Raw genomic sequence first — 19,994 nt, forward strand, 5'->3', positions numbered from 1 at the left:
TATTAGATTTGCAAAGGAATTACTCATTGCAGGCAGTTTGTTCAAAAGGCAAAGAACTTTTTTAATTTCAACATAAGTTTCTTCTAAGACAACATTCAGTGTATAAACTGCTTTCTCTTGCTTTCTTAAGGATTTTAAAGTGACTTGCTTGCTCTTAAAGGTAGCTTTTTGTCATCCAACTACCGTAAAAACTTTGCACAGCTATGAGGGTAAATAAGGCATTTTACTAGCTCCAAACCGCGAAACAACTACTTCCATATCCTTTCAATTTTTCAATGGAAATAACACTTAAACTCTTAGACGATTTTTCTCCTTATTCTTTTAAAAGCTGTATTTTATGTTTACCATGAACGTATTTTCGAGCTGACAAAAGTGTTTCAGGGCAATGTCACCATCTTTAGTGGAAAAACTACCTTTCCCAGGATGCATTTCCCTTATATCAGTCCAAAATAATATCATTTCCCTTATATCAGTCATTTCCCATAGTTCTTTTTGGGTCTGAGAGTCAACTGGTTCTTTTACCAGACTTGCTTACAAATTCTTGCCCGGGAAGTTTGAACAAAGTTTTTTGCTTTTGCAATGGGAGATTTGAACAAGCATTTTACATTTTCAGCCATGGCACATTGGGAGATTTCTATTCTCTCCTCAGCTGGCTTCAACAGGTGTCTCTCCTTCATTTGACACTGGCCCCCAAAATCAGAACCGCACCTGCCTCATTAGCCGCGCATTGAGGTGGGCAATTTCTGATAGCAACTTTCCTGGGGGCTTGTGTTTGCCTTAGCCAGTCAGTGAAAAACAAAAACATTTACAACAGCTTTTCCATAGCTCCTTCAGAGAGATTTTTCTCCCACTGATCTCTCTCATTTTGCTTGTTCATTCCCCCAAAGATTCAGAGCTTCAGGTATCAGTCTGCGGCTCTGTACCTCTGCTAGCTGCTTTTGGAGGTAGGGGCTTTTTTTTCTCCCCACAAATCTGCCTCGAATTCTAGCAGTTGTTTCAGGTCATATATTTTCTGGGGAGGATTATGTACCTTCTCTGTTTCTTCAGAGTCTTTCTCCCTGACAGTTCCCAGTTTGGTCTCAATTTATCCCCTCTACCCCAGAAACATTTCCCAACGCCACAGTGAGAGTATCTTTGCTTCTGAAGGTCGGGGCTTTAGTCGGTTTCTGTTTCTGGGTCTGAGGTTTGTGTTCATAAATCAAGCTTAGCCAGGGAGGTTTTTGCCATTTCTAAACTCCCATTAGGACAGGTGTTTTGCCTTATCAGGCCTTCACCTGTCCCAGTTCCCCAGTGGGTTGCATTTGCTTGTTTGGGTGCTCAAGGACAGAGTTTAAGCCAGAGGCAATCACCCCTTAGGGCTACACTCCCTCATCTCACCGGGAGTCAGTTGAAACAAACCTTTTCTCAAAGAGGTGCTTTCTCTGACAGAAAAGAAAGCTTTACTCCTGGGTAGTTCTGTTCTGCCCTGGCTGGGCTCTTTCCCCAGACAGCATTCTGACTCAGCAACACAACTGCTTCAGACACAGTTCAGCTTTACTGTTTTCCCAGAAAGGTCCTTTCTCTGATAAGAAAGCTTTTCTCAGGTTTCTTTTTGCAGCTGTGGACCTATCAACCCTATCAACTTGTAGGAAAGTGGACAACTGTTCCGTTCCCACCGGCTTTAGCTTTTTTGTTCATTAGCAATCTTCCCCTGGGTCCTGTACCTTCCTTCCTCAGCTCTATGCTCCAGGAAGTTTACCACTGCAGGAATCCTAGTATCCCAGAAATGCACCCCAACTCAGAGACGCTGGCCAGTGGCCTCTGGGTTTTTGGTCAGAAGCTAGGATACAATGCTTACAGTTTTCATCGCTTCAGGGGATCTTTGCATTAGGACATTCGGGAGCACTTTTCATTCTGAAATGCTCACTCAGAAACAAAACCCTTGATGCCTTAGCCGGCTGTAATTGAAAAGCTTGGCTTTTTTTGCTTTTCTCAGGTAAAGTTTCCTGCCCTTTTGGGCTCTCTGTAGCTCTTTACCCACACTCACCCAAGCATTTCCCCTCAGGGTACTCTGACCCACTGTCTTTTACTAGCTTGAAGAGACAGAGCTTAGAAGAGGTTTTTAGTAACTTGTCCCTGCCTCCTGCATTGCAGGGAGGATTTTTTTTTTTTTTGGTTTTTTTTTTTTTTTTTTTTTTTGGTTTTTCCAGACAGGGTTTCTCTGTGTAGCTTTGCGCCTCTCCTGGAACTCACTTGGTAGCCCAGGCTGGCCTCGAACTCACAGAGATCCGCCTGACTCTGACTCCCGAGTGCTGGGATTAAAGGCTTGTGCCACCACCGCCCGGCACAGGGAGGATTTTTAAAGCTCGAAAGAACTTAGGTTTTCCTGTCTTAAGAGGTTTCTTGTTTTCCCTTAGAGCTAATCACAGGTGATCCCCATACTAATATCTTCAGGTGATTCTAATTTTTGTCCTTCTGAGAGAGAAAGATAAAGACTTTAGTTTTTAAGTTTAAGAGAGCTTTTGAGAAAGATTAAGGCTTTTTAGAGAGTTTTTTTCCCCAAAAATTTTCCAAAAAATGCTTTAGTTTAAGAGAAAGTTTTTTCCCCCAGGAGAAAGAAAGATCAACTTTTCCCAAAACTTCTAAACTTTAAACTTTGACTTCTTACACTCCCATTTTTGCCTCCTGCCAATTTCTCCTGCTGCTTGGACTTAGCATTTCAGCTGTCCCCAGGTCAAAAACTTCCATAGGAAACTTTTTCTTCCCCATAAGCTCAGAGAAGAGCTTTTTTACTACCCACAAAGCCCAAAGAAAGAATTTTTTCCCCGTTTGCGTTTATAGCCCCCAAAGTTGGAAAATTGTAGAGTTTTTCCTGTGTAGTTGCCTTAATTTTTTCTACACGATCTTACACTTCTCAGTTTTTCCTACACTATATTACTACGCTATACCTTATACTTATTTTTCACAGATATAGAGAAAGGGATAGAAGATAGAAAATTTTGACAGAAGAGAATTTTGCGCTGCAGCATCAGACATCCTTCCAGTCTGCTTTCCTTTTCTCTCAAGGATAAAACCCCTGCCTCTCAATAATATATATTTTCCAATAACACCGGCATGCCTTTCCAGTGGCAGGACTGCCTCACACTTTCGCCAAAAACTCTGTAATAAAACTTATTTTCCTTTGTCTTTAGTCCCTATTGCTTTGTCTTTAGTCCCTCCCCTTTTTAGCCCCCACTTTTTTTCTTTAGTCCCTTTTTTTTCCTTTTTTTTTAGTCCCTGTTCATGGCGCCATTCTGTGGGGCGTTTACACACCAACCCAACAGTTCCCCAGAGTTTTCTTGAGCGTGAGAAGCAGGAAATATTAGATTGAAGGATTTATTGCGGAGAATATCGCGGAGAGAAACAGATAGAAAATAAAGGATAGCCTCGAGAGGGCCTGGAACCTATTCCAACCGGCCCGACTGTCTCTGCCCCAGGGTTTTTATAGAGACGCCAAGGGGTGGAGCTAAAGACCTCCTCCCCCAGCACAGCCAAGTGCAGACCATCTCAGACACCTGCACTCAGGCCCGTGGTCTAATCATCGTCTATGCGGACATGCTGGGTAAAGCCACGAGGAACCCGAGAACGGGCTCCGACAACCCACCCAGTGGTAAACCCAACAGGTGGACAGAGGTTCCGCTCCTGTTTTCCGACTCACACCTGCGCCTGCACCTCTTCCCCACACCCATGCGCCCGGGTCCCCAAGGAGCGGGAGAAACAGTGGCGTTACGACCGCCAGACTTGGCCTCAGTTCCGCCTAGACGCTCTAGGGGCTTTCGAGGAAACCAGGGCTGGGGACGCGAGCTGCCCGCCCGGCGGCGGCGCTGGGTAAGGTAACCACACAAGATGCTTTTCGCTTCCACCCGGAGGCCGTCTGCCGCGCACTAACACCTTCCCACGGCAACCCCACGACACACTGCACGTCCCGTCCCTCCCCATCCCATCCCAACACCACCCTGGAGTTTTCCAAGATATACATAAAAATATAACTTACATACTTACGTACACACACACACAGACACTGAAAAAAATGGCTCCATTTGTTTGAAGCGGACGTTGAGTTGTGAAGAACAGGATAAAGCTCACAGGGAGCCTGTGAGGAGGCAGGTGAGTCAGGTCAGCCAGGTGGGGGGAGTGAGGTGGAGACTCTGTGAGGTCCATGAGTGGCTCGGAAGCGTGTGCGAGGGCTGCGTGGTGAGTGTGTGTGCCCGCGTGATGGTGGCGGTGTGTAAGCTGGGCAGGACGGGAAGCAGCAAGGCTGAGCTGTCCAGGCGCAGAGTTGGCGTCTTGTGTGAGAGACGGTGGGCGGCAGTGGGAAGCTAGGCAAAGGGTGGGCTGTGCAGACAGGGAGCGGGCTATGTTGTGGTGGGTGGGGGCGTGAGAGCAGCAGGGGCGAGCAGAGCTGCGATGTCCCTGAACAAAAGGGAGACGTGAGGTTTGTTGGTGCCAAGGATCTCTTGTGAAGGGGCAAGAGGAGACAGAGGGCTTGGAGGAGGCGAGGGTCCAGAGAGGAAGAAGAAAGGCTTCCCTGACTGGGAATCGAACCCGGGCTGCGGCGGTGAGAGCGCCGAATCCTAACCACTAGACCACCAAGGAGCGTGGCCCTTAGCCGACCGTCCCGACACTCACCTCCCGGAGCCAGGCTGACAGCCAGCTTCTAAACCAGAATACTTGCCCGCCCTGCACGAGAGCCGATGGCCCGGCATTACTGGCCTTACCAGGATGCGGTTCGGGGCTCGAGGGCACCTGCGCCTACTCCTGCCCTGCCCGCCCCCGGCTGCCCTCTGGCGGGCGATTCGCCGCCAAATCCGGGGCCTCCTCTCGGATTAGACGTCTGGCCCTGTCGGTTCTCCTCCCGCTAGACACACCCTCAAAACATCTCAGCCCCTGCCTCCTTCCTTCGCTCAGTAGAGCAATTGGTCGGTCGCGCAGTCTCGGGACAAGCTGAGAGACGACAGACAGGGCCAGCCTCGGTCATGGATCTTTGCAAAACACGGACAGGTTGCGTTGGCCGGGAATCGAACCCGGGTCAACTGCTTGGAAGGCAGCTATGCTCACCACTATACCACCAACGCCGCACCGCGCGGGACGGCACCCACACGACGCCAGGGAATACCACCCGACAGAGGACAGAGGCGACGGCGACATCGCCTACCGGCTCCCGCCCTGAGTCCTCCCCACGGGGATCGCCCCGACGTCAAACCCGATGCCACCGCCCGAGCCTCCGCCAACCGGGGCTCCGCCGCTGCGCGCTGTTCCCCGCCGTCCCAGCCGCGCCTCCCACTCGCACACGCCGGGCCCTGAGGGCGCTCTCGCCACCTGACTGCAGCAGCAACCCGGCGTGCGCGAGGGCCACGGGGAAGAGCGAGCGTCCGGGACCGCTCGGGGCGGGTCACCACCAAGACTCGCCTGGCGCACCGGGGGCTCAGGACACGAGAGTCGCACCCGGGCGGCTCTGACACCCGTCGCCTGTTCGAGAGGGCGACCCGTTCCCTGGCGTCGGAGTGCTGGGCCAGGTGCCAGGTGCCAGGCGAGGGGCCCCAGGTTCCGCAGGCGGGTGGGCAGGCCGGGCCGTGGGCGGCCCGATCCGGGCGCTTGGAAGGGGACCAAGGGCCAGCGCAGCCGTGGGCGACGGTCTGGCTAAAAAGATGGCACGTCTCCTCGTCGGGGAATCGAACCCCGGTCTCCCGCGTGACAGGCGGGGATACTTACCACTATACTAACGGGGAGGACTGCCACGGCGTCGTCATCGCCACACCGGGCCCTCTCCGTATCTCCAGCCAGGCCCTAAGCTCTCCCTCCCGCCATGGCCGACCCCCGCACCCAACCCCAGAGTCCCCGGGACGCCGCCACAACGCCCCTCGCACCAGGACCCGAACCCGCCACCCTGGGTGATATCGCGTCCCCCGCCCCCTGCCCCCGCCCGGGCTGTTGAGCGGGGCTCTCAGAGGTGACAGCTTTCTGCCGCCCTCGCCCACGCCATCAGGAGAGGTGCACCCACACCTGCGCTGCCCTGCGGCGGCTGCGCTGCTGCCCCAGACGCACCCCCACCGCACCCCGGGGACCTGCAGCGACTTTGGCGCCTAGGAGCGTCTCCACGTCCACGCGGTGGACACCGGGCGAGGCCCGCAGCCTCAGCACCCGGACCGCCACGTGTTCGGGCGCCCCGTCGCTCCAGGTCCGCCCGGCGCGCACGTGGGCGCCTGCTGCCAGCCACGGGAGCGGGCTCCCCATCGGACCCACCGTCAGGATGGCCGAGCGGTCTAAGGCGCTGCGTTCAGGTCGCAGTCTCCCCTGGAGGCGTGGGTCCGAATCCCACTCCTGACATGCTCATCTTTTGGCCACCCCACCCCGAGAGACGCCGCCGCTCCCCTCACATCCGCAACCTTTCTTGTGCCTAGAGCTGCGCCCTCCTCTCAGCTGCCCCCAACTCCTGCAGGAGAGCGGGTGGGGCGCGTGCAGGAGTCAGTGAAACGGCCGCTCCTGTGCGCCCCGGCAGCCCAGCCAGCCAGCCAGCCTGCCCCGTGCCATTCTTTTGCCAACAGAGGACTCGGTCCACCCCCCACCCCCACCCGACAACCGGAACTGTTCGACCAGCCCTCGCGCCAGCCACAATTTCTGGCCCATTCCATTTCCTCCTACTCCCGCGGGAGACACCCACCGCATCCATCTTGGTGGTCTGTGGTCGTCGGGGATTCTCGTGTGCGGAGGTGCCCTTTCCCTGTGAACGCCTGCCAGGGGCTTGGCGCTCGCACAACCACGCGCCCGCCGGCCAGTCGGTCAGCAGGGGCAGGGTTGACGTGGGGCCTAGGCGTCCCTCCGGGAGAGGCGCACTTGAGCCCCAGAGCCTCAGGCTGGACCGGGGACTCTCCTGTCCGTGGCCTTGGCGCTCCCCTGGCCGGTCCATCCAGCCAGGGCCCAGGATCCAGCTGGTGCAGGGACTGTCGGGGAGTGGAGGCTGTGGCAGCAGTCGGGGGAGAGTGTTGGCCATGGCATGGGTGGTTCAGTGGTAGAATTCTCGCCTGCCACGCGGGAGGCCCGGGTTCGATTCCCGGCCCATGCAGAGTCCAGTCCCTTCTGGTCCTCAGCAACACGTCCAGTGTCCCTTCTGTCCATCCTTGTCGTCCCAGTCCAAAGCTGCGCGCGCCAAGCACACAAAGCAACTCCTGGGACAGCGCCAGTGCCAGCTGCACTCCAGTGAGCCAGGCGCCCACCCACTTACCTGGTAGCTTCTCCTCAACTCAGCCAGCCAGGCCCAACTGCAAAGACACTGCATCCCTCACTCACTTCCTGGGCACTTCAAAGCACCTGCCATACCTAGCCTCTCCTTTGCACACTGGCGCCAGCAGCCAGCGCCTCCATGGTTCTTATAACCCGGCCCCGACATCACCCACACCCCACACCTCCAGCCTCCCACCCCACAGTACTAGCCCCACACAGCCTGCCTCTCTCTACAATGGAGACTTACTTGGCGGACCTCTCTTTATGGTGGGGCGGGGGTGCCTGAAACGCTTCCCTGATCCTGGACCTCCTTGTGCCTTCTTGCTGAGGAGGCATAGCCCCGGCAGGGACGAGGGTGCCTTATTCCCCTAGTGCATTGCCCACGGCAACTCGTCTAGACCCTTGAGAGCATCCCAGCTCCCATGACTCGGCAGCAGGGGTTTTCTCGCACCTTCTTCCACCACGTGGAGTGGAGAACCCCACCGCTCCCGCGTCTCACTGGGCCCAGAGCCCACCCACACCCTTGGCCATCCACAGGGTCTTTGGCCCTCCAGGACACTACTCCCTCCCTGCTGAGATCTCTCTGTCTCTCTGTTTCTCTATCTCTGTTTGTCTCTCTGTTACACATACATACACACACAGAGAGAGGGAGGGGGAGAGAGAGAGAGAGAGAAGGGGGAGACAGAGAGGGAGAGTAGAGAGACAAAGACAGAGACAGACACAGAGACACAGAGACAGAAGTCCAGGCACAGGCCAGAGAGGCACAAACACAGACAACTCAATCTTAGTTCCTTCTGTGCCATCGCAAAGCCCTTGCTGGCAGGTCACGGCACTGCTCCCCGGTTTTCTGAGACCTGGGCTAGTCCAGGTGACCTATTGGCCGGCGTGTGTGCCTGGCATCCTCACCAGCACATCCGATTGACTGGCCAGGCTGACAGTCTGTCCTCTCCAGCGAGCTCAGTGTGTCCACAGACTGCGCTTCACACCTTCTCCAGCCTCCAAACCGCTGGACCGGTGTCCCTTCCTGTGGTCCGACTCCTCTTTGCTCCGGAAGGCGGTGGCTTCCACAGGGGAAAGCTGTCACCCATCCGTCACCAGACCCATCCATGTCACACCGGCCCGAGAAAGGCTCTGTCTAACTACAGGCAACTGGCTGTCACCTGTTAATTCCCTGACCTGCCTGCTCTCTGTCTTCAACAAAGGCGAGTGGGAGTGGTCGGGAGTCCTGCAGCTTTTTAGTAAAGAGAGTGCAGAAAAAGAACCAAGTGGGGCTCCTCAGTTGACTTTGCTCTGCAATCAGAGCTGAAACTAGGAAGCATATCAAGAGCAAGAGAGACCGGATGTTGGTACTAGGACATGGGGTTGTTACCCTGGCAATGGTGACTGCCACTCCTGCTGCTACTACTACTGCTTCCTCCTCCTCCTCCTGCTTCTCTTCTTCTTCTTCTTCTTCTTCTTCTTCTTCTTCTTCTTCTTCTTCTCCTCATCTACTAATTCTTCTTCCACTTTTTCTTCTTCTTCTCTTCTACTACTACTACTAATATTACAATTATTTTTCTCATTGTACTTCTTCTTTCCCTCCCCCTCCTCCTCCTCCTTGTCGTCCTCGTCCTCCTCCTCCTTACTCTTCTGCTGCTGCTGCTGCTGCTGTTGTTGCTGGTGATGCTCAGGGATATTGGAATGAGAGGGAGTTGGAAATGAGCAGGAACAGAAGCAGCCCAATCTCTGCCAGCAGGCTCCTGGAACCATCTCCTGGGGCTCCTGCCCATTTCTTTCTGACAACCGTCGCCTGGTCTGGAGGGCGCCCCGTTCCCTGGCGTCGGAGTGCTGGCTCAGGTGCCAGGTGCCAGGCGAGGGGCCTTAGGGTCCGCAGACGGGTGGGCAGGCCGGGCCGTGGGCAGCCCGATCCTGGCGCTTGGAAGGGGACCAAGGGCCAGCACAGCTGTGGACGACGGTCTGGCTAAAAAGATGGCACGTCTCCTCGTCGGGGAATCGAACCCCGGTCTCCCGGGTGACAGGCGGGGATACTCACCACTATACTAACGGGGAGGACTGCGACAACGTCCTCATCGCTACACCGGACCCTCTCCGTATCTCCAGCCAGGCCCTAAGCTCTCCCTCCCGCCATGGCCGACCCCCGCACCCAACCCCAGAATCCCCGGGACGCCGCCACAACGCCCCTCGAACCAGGACCCGAACCCACCACCCTGGGTGATCTCCGCGTCCCCCGCCCCCTGCCCCCGACCAGGCTTTTGAACGGGGCTCTCAGAGGTGACAGCTTTCTGCCGCCCTCGCCCACGCCATCAGGAGAGGCTGCACCCACACCTGCGCGGCCCTGCGGCGGCTGGTCTGCTGCACCAGACGAACGCCCACCGCACCCGGGACCTGCAGCGACTTTGGCGCCTATTAGCGTCTCCACGTCCACGCGGTGGACACCGGGCGAGGCCCGCAGCCTCAGCACCCGGACCGCCACGTGTCCGGGCGCCCCGTCGCTCCAGGTCCGCCCGGCGCGCACGTGGGTGACTGCTGCCAGCCAGGCGAGCGGCCTCGCGGTCAGACCCGCCGTCAGGATGGCCGAGCGGTCTAAGGCGCTGCGTTCAGGTCGCAGTCTCCCCTGGAGGCGTGGGTCCGAATCCCACTCCTGACATGCTTATCTTTTGGCCACCCCACCCCGAGAGACGACGCCGCTCCTTCTACAACCCCTCCAGCGCCGCCGCTCCCCTCGCATCCGCAACCTTTCTTGTGCCTAGAGGAGCGCCCTCCTCTCAGCTGCCACCAACTCCTGGAGGAGAGCGGATGGGGAGCGTGCTGCTTGCCTTGCTTGGCGTCGGGGCGGCTGGAGTAAGTGAGCAGGCCGCTCCTGAGCATCACAGCACCCCGACCAGCAAGCCAACCTGCCAAGTGCCATTCTTTTGCCAACACAGGACTCGGTCCACCCCCATCCGACACCCGGAACTGTTCCACCAGCCCTCGCGCCCGCCGCCCCTTTTTGCCCATTCCATTTCCTCCTACTCCCGCGGGAGACGCCCACCGCACCCATCTTGGTGGTTTGTGGCCGTCGGGGAATCTCGTGTGCGGAGGTGCCCTTTCCCTGCGAACACCTGCCAGACCCTTGGTGCTCGCACAACCACGCGCCCGCCCGCCCGCCGGCCCGTCGGCCAGCAAGGGCAGGTTGACGTGGGCCTAGGCGTCCGCTGCTATAGGCGCGCTTGAGCCCCAGAGCCTCAGTCTGGACCGGGGACTCTCCTGTCCGGGGCCGTGGCGCTCCCCTGGCCGGTCCATCCAGCCAGGGCCCAGGATTCAGCTGGTGCAGGGACTGTCGGGGAGCAGAGGCTGTGGCAGAAGTCGGGGGAGAGTGTTAGCCATGGCATGGGTGGTTCAGTGGTAGAATTCTCGCCTGCCACGCGGGAGGCCCGGGTTCGATTCCCGGCCCATGCACAATACAGTCTCTTTTAGTTCTCAGCTACTAGTTCTTGTCCCAGTCCAGGCTGTGCTCCATGCAGAACACAGCTCCTGGACAGCGCCAGTGCAGGGTACACTCCAGTGAGCCAGAGCCTGGCCACTAACCTGGTTGCCTCACCTGAACTCAGTCAGCCAGGCCCAACTGCAAAGCTACTACCAAGCTCTTGCCATAGCTACAGTCCCCAATTCTTGGTGGCCTCTTCAAGGGCCCTTCCATGTGGCGAGCAGCAGGAATATGAAATAGAAGTCCAGCTGTGTATTATAAGCTATATCTTGACTAGGCCAACGGTCAGTCGAGTGAGAAAGCTAATCAGCTAGGTCTATTGTTATGCGGCTTAATATTCAGTTGTGTCTTGCTATGAATTCCTTGTGCTCATAATTCTCCTAAAGTGTGTGTGTGTGTGTGTCCGTTTCAAAGCACCTGTCTAGTCACATAGACAGAACCTTCTGCCTCTGTGCTCCGGGACCCCTCTTTAGCATTTGTTTTGGGTGTCTGCCATTTGCAAATACCCTCCTTGAGCTTCTTCCTAAGATAGAGTCAACCCCAAACAAAGTCTTAAAAGACAAGCAAGGAACAGACAGCTAGCTGACACCACCCCCACCCCACACCTCCAACCTCCCACTCCACAGTACCGTTCCCACACAGCCTGCCTCCCTACCACCTTCTCCTGTTGTACCTCCCATTGGTGGGAATGTCCCAGTGGGGACGAGGGTGCCTTCTTTCCCCAGTGCTGTGTCCACAGCAACTTGTTTAGATCTTTCTTTGAGAGCTTTCCAGCTTCTGCTGTGAGACACTTGTGTGTTGTACGCGGGATCAATGGATAGATAATAGATAGAGTGTGGTTTGGGTTAAACCTTGGACTCTCCAAGGTAGGATAGGTCTAGAATATTTTCTCCAAATTTGCCAAGTACAAATGGACTGGAAATTATGGATGTAATTCTTACCTGAGAATTTTTCTTATTGTACATAGTTTTACCGTGTTGCAGTTAAAACCTTTCCTTTTTGGCTGGGCAGTGGTGGTGCATGACTTTAATCCCAGCACTTGGATGGCTACAAAGTGAGTTCCAGGACAGGCTCCAAAAGCTACACTGAGAAGCTCTGTCTTGAAAAACAACCCCCCCCAAAAAAAAACCCTCTTTCTATTTAGTCAAGATTTGATAATTTTTCCTATTGGATATGGTTTTAATATGTTAAAGTTAAAACTTTTCTTTTCTTTTTTTTTTTTTTTTTTTTTTTTTTTTTTTTGGTTTTTCGAGACAGGATTTCTCTGTGTCGTTTTGGTGCCTGTCCTGGATCTCGCTCTGTAGACCAGGCTGGCCTCGAACTCACAGAGATCTGCCTGGCTCTTCCTCCCGAGGAGTGCTGGGATTAAAGGCATGTGCCACCACCACCCAGCCAAACTTTTAATTTTTATGTAGACAAAAATGGGGGAAATGTTGCAGGATATTTGATCACACTGTGAAACTCTGAGACAGTGTTAATAAAATTAACCTTAGATCAGGGGATTGAGCCAGTGACTATTGACAAGAGTTAGCCATGGAGAGGATGGAGGATCCAGAATTCCAGGTAGTTACACCAGGAAGCAGTATAGAGGGACATAAGATTTGTGCTTTTTTTTTGGTATTGCAGGAGTGGAGAGATGCTTCTCTTGCGCCTTCTTGGGCCAGAAAGGAAGGTCAGCTCGACGCCTCTTGGCTTCTCTGATCTAGCATGTTTTCACCCCAACATCTTATCCCCTGACCTTTATTTGTAAATGGTAGGGACTTAGTTAAAACCTACATTTTTGGTGCCTGAGGATGAGCCAGTGCAGGAATCCCACCAGGCCTGGGTCTGAGCAGTGGGGTGCTGACTGCTGGTCTGCAGGGCAGATGGCAGTTAAAATATCAATAGATTCAGGTGTGACTGCTAAATGGACAGCAATCTATAATGCTAATTGACATACCAGGAAAATGGGCTCTGATTTATCAACAGATATGTTACCTAAAGTAGTTCTACAATATGATAGGACCCTTGGCCTGCTTTATGCAGAACATTGCAAGTCCTTTGGCTCTTCTGTTTTCTATTCATTACTGCTAGCTCTTACAACATCGTTATAATAACTAAATGATAATTCCTGCGCCATGGAATAATCCTTTTGTACTGTAAAGATTTGTCACTCAAATTGGTGTAATAAAGAGCTGACTGGCCGAGAGCCAGTCAGGAAGTATAGGTGGGACAACCAAACTAAGGATGCTGGAATGAAGAAGGGCGGAGTCAGAGGAGATGCCAGCAGATGCAGAGGAAGCAAGATGTGTAGAAAATGAGGTAACAAGCCATGAGCCACATGGCAGAGGGTAGATAAGAAATATGGGTTAATTTAAAATGTAAGAGTTACCTAGTAACAAGCCTGAGCTATTGGCTGAGCATCTACAATTAATATTAAGACTCTGAGTGGTTATTTGGCACTGGGCAGTCGGGATAGGAAAATTCCATCTGCATTCCTGTCTGGGTACCATTAAGCTTATGGTTATTAGATCCAAATGAAAACCAGTACCCATCATAGAGTCAAGGATTTGACCCAGGATACAACTTCAGGGGGGGAATTTTAGACCCTAAGTTAACATTGTAAACCCTACCTGCCCAAAGATCAGCTAACTTTCTGGGATTCAGGGAATTGTAGTTCTTGGAAAATAAAAACAAAGCCTCATGGAAAAGTATGGTGGCCTATAGGTTTTGTCCATATAAGCCCCGACAAAATGGTGCCTCAGGGCCACACAGCTCATAAGTTTCCAGATGGTGGTCCTGACCAAATTCCATCTTGGTAAGTATTTAATATTTTAATAAAAGTTTGCTTTAATTTGGCCAAATTGTGGAACTGGTTTTTCTCCTACACTCAGGATACTGCCCAGTTGAGGGAGGTCCTTGTGGGTATCATACAGGGAAGTGAATCCTGAAGAGATAAGAATGAAAACCCAGTGCAGATTGACTTTGTCAGCCTGGACCAGACTTAGGGGGTCTAATAACAGGCGGTTTATTCCCAATGTATTTAAGCCTAGTACAATTTGAAAAAAAGTTTCCTGTTACAATGCAATCCCCAGGGCACAAAGAAGTGTAATTACATTGAAACTCAACTCAGGGTACATATCATTTCCTCCAAGAAGGTGGGTTCTAGAGATAGATAGGCTACCTATACTAACTTAGAGCCCAAGGGTCTGTCTTGGTCTCGGTCATAGAGATCATTTGGGCTGTTAGACACCTCTGGTCCTAGTTGTGGGTGCTTGGTGCTGCCTCTGGCTCTCAGGGTCATTTAGATTACTACCAATCTCAGGTCTTGGTTGTAAGAGGTTGATATTGCCTGGTCCAACAGATAACACAGATCCTCAGGCTGTTAATCAATTCCAATTCTCAGCTTTCTAGATGGAAGAACAGGTTTTTCATCCTTTCCACTGGAAAGAGAATCCTGTGTTTAACATTCCTGGTTTCTCTGGAGATCTGTGGGCCCAAGGACCTTCATGCTATGCTCCCAATATCTCCTCTCTTCCAATTTTTTTTAAAGAAAAAATACCAACTGTAATAGAAGCCAAGATTAAAGGTATTGCTTCTATAGCTAATCTAATTAATACAGGTAAGTGAAGAGCCCAGGAAATGAAAAATTGTATGCCTATAGCCTAGACGCATATTCTAAAAGTACTGGGGCTGACATTTGCTTTAAAACAAGCTGTGTGACTCTTTGCCCTATGTTCTCCCAGATATGGGAAAGCAGTTAGAACAGACCATGGCTATGTAAACATCTTGAACTAACACCCTGTAATCAGAGGTCATAAATCCTGACTCTGGGTGCATTCCACAGGGGTTATAAATCCTGACCTCAGAAACGCACTCTGCTGTAGCCATAAAATTTGGACTTCAGGAATGCACTCTCCACCCTGTATGGTCTTATACTGTAAAAAGACCCTGTGGCCCCTTATTGGAGGTCACAGAGACAAATTACTGTCTGTGGCGCTAACTAGTCAGAAGTTTTTTACCCTGCAGTGTTGAAATAAACACTGGCTCTTTCTTTTTATTTAGCATTTACATTAGGTTGTGTCTCCATTAGGGCAAATACTTTCAGGTAGCAGAAAAATCATTATCTTTTAAAATGAAAAAAAAATTTTTTTAATTTAAAGTTAACATAGCTAAGTGGTATAATAGCATGTGAGGATTTAGGTGGTTGTAAATATTCCCGTTTATTTATTTATTTATTTATTTATTTATTTATTTATCTATCTATCTATCTATCTATCTATCTATTTATTTATTTATTTGCCAATTAACTATCTGATAGTATCATTCCACAATAGCTTGACCCTGTGGATAGTAAAACATTTTAGTAACATGATTAACATTATTAAATTAATTTAATTAGTAAACATTTTTTTCAAATCATTTGCTAGCATAAGCAGGACCATTATCATTTTCAGTTGTAATGGGTCCTAGAAAGGAGATAGATAAAGGGCTATTTGGCAAAACTAAGTTCCAGTTGTGACATAATGGTATATTCCTGGAGTCATCGGGACCCCATGCTATGTTTGGGGGGGCTGTGCTTTGTAGCTGACTAGTTACAGAGATCTGTGCATGCCTGAGGAGCCCAGATCTTTACACACCTGACAGCAGAGAACGTCCAAGATGCAGACAGCTGTATTTTCAGACATCAAGCTGATGTCCACTAATTACTAATTATGCATTAAGTATGAAATATTATATAAAATGCATCTTTATGCTTTATAAAACAATGCCTTTAATAAAGGATAGGCTCTTCATAAGCCTCTTTTAACTACTTTCCTTGCCAGAGTATGATCTTTTATCAGACCAAGGGTAAGCATAAAACTAAAAAACAAACAATGATCATCAACTTTTAAAGATTTAAACATAGCTTTTAACTCAAGATTTAGGCTCTCAGGGGCTGGAGAGACTGCTCAGTGGTTAAGAGCATTGGCTACCCTTCCAGAGGACCCAGGTTCAATTCCCAGTGCCCCCATGGCAGCTCACAACAGTCTGTAACTCCAGTTTCAGAGGATCTGACACCCTCACACAGACATGCAGACAAAACACCAATGCACATAAAATACAAACAAATAAATCTTTAAAAAAGATTTAGGAGCTTTAAAATTTAGGACAATTTTAGTTCTGAGCTTAAGAAGACCTTCTTACTAGGTAACAGAATATTTAGAAATACCTAAGAAATAATATAGACTCCTGCAGGAGAAAATAATTGAGTTTTCCCATGTAAACATGAACATGCCTATTCAGCTGAGACTGTAAATGAAAGAAAATCATGAACAATATCAAAGCATAACAGTTCCTTGGGGGAAGAACTTGTTAGAAGGCTTTAGTTTTTCTACATTTTGTAGGTAGTTTGATGGACAGATGATTAAGCCCTACCAAAAATCATTTTAGGTAAAAATTTTCAAAATAATCTAATTTTTATTGTTTACATTTTCAATTTAACTCTGTTTGGCCTCCAAGGTGCTTTAAGAAACATACAATTATGTTTGCTTTTTTTTTTTTTTTTTTTAGTTTTTCAAGACAGGGTTTCTCTGTGTAGTTTTGGTGCCTATCCTGGATCTCGCTCCGTAGACCAGGCTGGCCTCCAACACGCAGAGATCCGCCTGCCTCTGTCTCCCAAGTGCTGGGATTAAAGGCGTGCACCACCACCACCCGGCAGCATTTTTTTTTTTACCACTATACTATCCAGAAAAAATATTTTTAAAAAACTTTATTGATTTCAATTTATTTCTATTTTCCTTTTTAAATCTACAAAAGCCTGTTTAAGTTGATATTTTATTTTAATACTTTTTAAAGATTTATTTATTTTTGCCGGGCGGTGGTGGCGCACGCCTTTAATCCCAGCACTTGGGAGGCAGAGCCAGGCGGATCCAGGCGGATCTCTGTGAATTCAAGGCCAGCCTGGGTTACCAAGCGAGTTCCAGGAAAGGCACAAAGCTACACAGGGAAACCCTGTCTCGAAAAACCAAAAAAAAAAAAGATTTATTTATTTTATGGAAATATGTATATCTGTATGCCAGAAGAGAGCATCAGATCCCATTATAGATGGCTATGAGCCACCATGTAGTTGCTGGAAATTGAACTCAGGACCTCTGGAAGAGCAGCCAATGCTCTTAACCTCTAAGCCATCTCTCCGACCCTTATTACTATTTTTAAAGCAAGGAAACTGAGCTGAAGATGCACATTAAGCCTTTTCTCCACTTTTGTGCCCTTTCCATGTCTGTCTCCAAACTATTCATGTACCATCCATTCCAGCTAGACTCTATTCTCAAGTACCTCATTCCAAATATTTCCTCCCACTATATCCTTTCTACATTCCCATTCCTTATGCAACATTCTTTTTCTCTTGAGTTAGGACACTTTCCATTCTTAGTGCTTTTCTGTCCTTCCTGTGCGGTTTATATATGAGGTCAGTTAATGCGGACCTCGGTCTTCTTTAAGGATACCCATGTTGGATGAGGATGTGCACACTGGCGTTCCAGAGCTATCCATTGTGACCATCAGACTCTGACTCTTCCTAGTCCATCCAGTAAGCTGGAGTATGCTTTGCTGTCGGCCACCAGCTCACAGATGACTACCCGGAGACTTACTATTCATTAGGAAAGCTCGGCCTACAGCTCAGGCTTGTTCCTAACTAGCTCTTACAACCTAAATTAACCCATTTATATTAATCTACATTTTTGCCTCGTGGGTTTTTACCTTTCTTTCATTCTGCGTGTCTGACTCTTTCCATGTCTCATTGGCGTCTGACCTGCACCTAGATTCATCTCCTACTTCCTCTCTCTCTGCCCGGAAGTCCCACCTATACCTCCTGCCTAGCTACTGGCTGTTCAGCTCTTTATTAAACCAGTCACAGGAATATATCTTCACACGGTGTACAAATATCCCACAACAGCCAGCTGTCATCCAAATTTAAGTAAATAGCAGAGTCAGTTAAACTATCCAATGACCGAGGAATATCTAATAAAAGCTGATTGATTACAGAGAGTTTCGATTTTTAGCTGTATAGTCCAGAGTGAGTACAATCTTTTTGTGGAGCATGTGGAATTTGTGTGTAAACATGCTCTTTGTCCTTTTTAAGAGTCATCTATAAAAGCATTAAACGCAATCTCTATAGGATTTTAGGATATAACTTTGGCAATACCTATGGAATATTGTTATAAAATCTTAAAATGGGGATTTTTTTTTAAAAGATCCTGAGTAACATGTGAATGTGACCTGCAAATTAACAGTGTGGGAGAAATAATTTACCTGCATTTTTTTAGTGAAAAATAATTTTGTAGGCTTTTTATTAGTAAGATAACTTCAACAAGTTACTGCTAATAACCGGTTCTGTTTCAGGCGTGTGGTGGTTTGAAAGAAAATGGCCCCCAAAGGGAGTGGCACTATTAGGAGGTGTGGCCTTGTTGGAGGAAGTGTGTCACTGTGGGGGCAGGCTTTGAGGTCTCTTTTGCTCAAGCTTCCCTCAGTGTGATGGTTAGTTGACTTCCTGTCGCCTGTGGATCAAGATGTAGAACTCTCAGCTCCTTCTCCATCACCACGTCTGCCTGCACACAGCCATGCTCCCCATCATGATGATAATGGACTGAACCTCTGAAACTAGGTGAGCCACCCCAATTAAATGTTTTCATTTATAAGAGTTGCCAAGTGGACACTCCACTTCTCAATGGTATACCCTTAGTTAAGTCTCACTACCTGTAGCCAGGCCCATGCAACCATTGGCACAGCAAGAAGGCACATTACCAGGATGTGGGGGAAAATATGGTATTTGGGGATTGCCGTTGCAGATGCTCTGCCCTCAGACTGTTCAGTTTCAGTTGCGTACCTGGGTACCTACAGGCCTAGATGTGATTTCTCCTCCCAAAGTCATCTTTAGTTGTACTGATCTCTGTTCAGCAGACAGTGGCAAACCAACTAGTTTATTGGGGTTATTTATAGAAGTGTGGGTGAGGGGTTACTTACAGGTATGGATGACTCAGAGGCAGCTGTATTACTGCAAATCTCACCCCAATCTGACTGATGACTCATGAAAGCTGCATTCCCTGGAGCTCTCTGCAATGACTTATGGGAAGCCCAATAGGTTGAAGAGACTCTTGCCCACAGCAGTTCTTATTGCTCATATAAGCTTGGGAATAGAGCGACCTTGTGAATATTTTATGATTCGGGGACTTCTTGAGACTTGTGAGTTGCTTACATTATTTGCTGACTTTGTTTGTTTGTTTGTTTGTTTTTCGAGACAGGGTTTCTCTGTGTAGTTTTGGTGCCCGTCCTGGATCTTGCTCTGTAGACCAGGCTGGCCTCGAACTCACAGAGATCTGCCTGGCTCTGCTTCCTGAGTGTTGGGATTAAAGCCACCTGGCTATTTGCTGATTTTTAAGATTAAAAAAATTAATCATTGCTGGAGGAGGTGGCACATGCCTTTAATCCCTGCGTCTCATGGGAAGGGGTGGACGGGATTAGTCAAAGATTCTACAAGGCTGATCGACTGATTACTTCACGGCTGTAGAGAGAGGGACTGTTTTCAGGCTCAGAGCCAAACTATTTGGGGCTACTTTGGTCTCCTTGATAGCCATTCATGTTCACCTCGATATCAGACTGAACATGTTTTTCACCATTGTAGTGAGAGCTCCAGCAGAGCCCTTGTATCTGGCGTGAATTCTGGAGTGGTGGCACCTAAACTTTGAAGAAACCTTTTGTAAATAGTCAGTGATTGTTATCTAAGGTTTATGGAATTGCTTTTCCTGAAGGGATTACAGAGCCTATGTAGGACTTAGTCTTGAGACATACCTGGCAAACCAGGAAGTCTCCTATGGCTGAGAATTGCTTAGGTAATGCAATGGTTCCTTCAGACAACTCCTACATGAGATAAGAAGTTTGGGTACGTAAAAAAATGGCTTGATAAAAGTGTCTTTTATGTAACGATAAAGAGCTGCTGCAAAGCTCCTTGGCAGTCGGTCCATCAGAGACTGATTCCCCTGCAGCTTTTGGCTTTTGCTAAAGCTGTAATTTTGACCCAACCCATGTAACTAAGAACCCCAATGCACCATCAAAGCCTCCACAGATCTCTAGTGTCTAACCCATACACTGAGAATGGCATCCGAGAACATTCAAAGCCTGTAGTAGAGTTTTCCCACTCTGCTTCTCCCTACCTCTGTTTGCCCCAGTATATTTAAAATGTACCTTAGCTAATGGTTTATTTTGTTCTGTGACGATAAAAATTCATGTAACAGCTTCCATACTGAAACATGGTTTTTGGGGGCAAACTGAA

General features: G+C 49.6%; 7 non-coding genes across 7 annotated transcripts; 4 read left to right on the forward strand and 3 right to left on the reverse strand.

Annotated features, from left to right (window-relative positions):
* Positions 1 to 4,542: 4,542 nt before the first annotated feature.
* Positions 4,543 to 4,614, reverse strand: Trnae-cuc (transfer RNA glutamic acid (anticodon CUC)). The gene has a single exon. It is a non-coding gene; the product is annotated as a tRNA-Glu (tRNA).
* A 407-nt stretch (positions 4,615 to 5,021) lies between these two features.
* Trnag-ucc (transfer RNA glycine (anticodon UCC)) lies at positions 5,022 to 5,093 on the reverse strand. Its single transcript has one exon. It is a non-coding gene; the product is annotated as a tRNA-Gly (tRNA).
* Positions 5,094 to 5,675: 582 nt separating this feature from the next.
* Trnad-guc (transfer RNA aspartic acid (anticodon GUC)) lies at positions 5,676 to 5,747 on the reverse strand. Its single transcript has one exon. It is a non-coding gene; the product is annotated as a tRNA-Asp (tRNA).
* Positions 5,748 to 6,262: 515 nt separating this feature from the next.
* On the forward strand, positions 6,263 to 6,345 carry Trnal-cag (transfer RNA leucine (anticodon CAG)). Its single transcript has one exon. It is a non-coding gene; the product is annotated as a tRNA-Leu (tRNA).
* Positions 6,346 to 7,010: 665 nt separating this feature from the next.
* Positions 7,011 to 7,081, forward strand: Trnag-gcc (transfer RNA glycine (anticodon GCC)). The gene has a single exon. It is a non-coding gene; the product is annotated as a tRNA-Gly (tRNA).
* A 2,722-nt stretch (positions 7,082 to 9,803) lies between these two features.
* On the forward strand, positions 9,804 to 9,886 carry Trnal-cag (transfer RNA leucine (anticodon CAG)). The gene has a single exon. It is a non-coding gene; the product is annotated as a tRNA-Leu (tRNA).
* Positions 9,887 to 10,606: 720 nt separating this feature from the next.
* Trnag-gcc (transfer RNA glycine (anticodon GCC)) lies at positions 10,607 to 10,677 on the forward strand. The gene has a single exon. It is a non-coding gene; the product is annotated as a tRNA-Gly (tRNA).
* Positions 10,678 to 19,994: the final 9,317 nt, after the last annotated feature.

Source organism: Peromyscus californicus, unplaced genomic scaffold (genome assembly GCF_007827085.1).
Source record: "Peromyscus californicus insignis strain IS unplaced genomic scaffold, ASM782708v3 Scaffold_14__1_contigs__length_90479793_seg_2, whole genome shotgun sequence".
NCBI classification, from domain to species: Eukaryota; Metazoa; Chordata; class Mammalia; order Rodentia; family Cricetidae; genus Peromyscus; species Peromyscus californicus.